A 1,920-nucleotide genomic window follows, 5' to 3' on the forward strand; every position below is an offset into this window, starting at 1 on the left:
CACAGATCTCTTAGCATACCACTGAAGAGTGTGGTGGGTGAGAGAGCGATCGAAGTGACCCCATACTCATGGCCCATAAGTGTGCGCTTGCACGTCACTGCCTCTACATCCCAGCACTTCACCGTCCGATCGCTTGAGCCACTGTACAGTTCGTCTGTGTGTTCGTCTGTTGCCAAAGTATGTACACCCCCTCGATGCCCGAAGAGATGTGGACCGCTTAATCTGTCAGAGAGTTGTTAGAGAAGAGTCGTTTAAACTGATAAGATGGAATGTGATACATATTGTGTCATTCTATGAACACCCCTACCTGTCCTGTGTGTGTACACATACTCACTTGTAAGGGGCGTACTCGGTACAGCCGTCGCCGGTTGTGCGTTTGTCTCCGGCATCGTATGTGCTGATGTACTTCACAGATTTTGGCGTAACAACCCTACTTTAAACACTCACGCATGTCAGCCCTATCCACGGGGGACTTGTATGCTTCGTCATAAACACTCACACATGTACAATGAACAGTCATACGGGTGCGTGTGTGTGTGTGTGTGTGTGTGCACTTGCCTGTGGGGGGAGTGTGTAGTACAGTCGTCGCCGCTGGTGCGTTCGTCACTGAAATGAAACGTTTTGATGGATCCATCACCCGCCGCAGTGCAGACCCAGCGCCCCAGTATGGCCATTGCGTGCACAAATCCACCTTTGAATTTATGTTAGTAGGACAAGGGAGGATGTTTAGGTGTACTGTGCATATGAGTGTATGCTGCTACGCCGATGTGCATGTGTGTATTCGTTAAGGGGTAAGAAAGAAAAAAGAGTGAGGTTTAGTATGTGATATACGTAGAGGTGAACTGTACTACGTTTCGCAATATACTAACAGAGACGATACGCCTACGCCTGAAAGCGCAACATGCGGCCCCAACTGCACAGTTCTCTTCTGTGCATATTTTGTATGCATAAATGATGGAGTGGGATACACTACTACACTACTTGTTGAATTGAGATAAATGTTCAGGGAGAGAACTTCACTACTACACTACTTATTGAATTGAGATAGATGTTCAGGGAGAAAACTTCGAGTCTACTACGCATCCCAACAAGGCTACTAAATGCACACAATCTACCTTTATTGTCGTATGACCATAGAAAACAGAGATGAGGCATAGTGTGTGTTGGTGTAATTCGTTTTCGGGTATTCCGTGGGATGCCGCATCTTGTATTTATATCGTACGAAACTACATCGAAAACATACGCAACTGTCCATGTTCGATCATTAAGCCCTGCTCTACGAAAGTAGCCGTGGCCAGTTGAAATGAAATACGAACGCATCGCTCAGTGCCTCGAACGCATGTACCCCGTATTGGCCACACACAACAGTAAATAATAGTATACTTGTACATGAATATACATATACATATACATATATGTATGTCAAGTATTTAGCATATACATACACCGACTCTTTGTTCATGATCAGCTTTGACTGCAAGACATTTCGATAGAGGGCCATGGTTTCCTGGAAACACATTCGCACTACTAAGCGTGTCAATTGCTTGTTCCCCGTATTAATCATCTACTACAGTACCTAGTCGTATAGTGATAAATGAACATGAATATACGTACATACACACATACACAAATTGCTCCCTGTAGGAATCACCTACTAGAGTATATAATCGTATAGTGATGTATAAGCATAGATGTATATGTTCATACACAGATACACTAACATATATATAGATACATATAATGATCAACATGCACGAAAACTGCGTTGCTCCTAGTTCATGACAAGATTGGCCTAATAGGCGTCTACGATAAATGGTCGTGATTTCCAGATCTACATCTGCACTACAGAACGCAATCGTACACTATAATTGATGATTATATATATATATATATATATGTTATATATATACATCTATATAC

The sequence above is a fragment of the Sphaeroforma arctica genome, assembly GCF_001186125.1.
Source record: "Sphaeroforma arctica JP610 unplaced genomic scaffold supercont1.147, whole genome shotgun sequence".
In the NCBI taxonomy this organism is placed as follows: Eukaryota; class Ichthyosporea; order Ichthyophonida; genus Sphaeroforma; species Sphaeroforma arctica.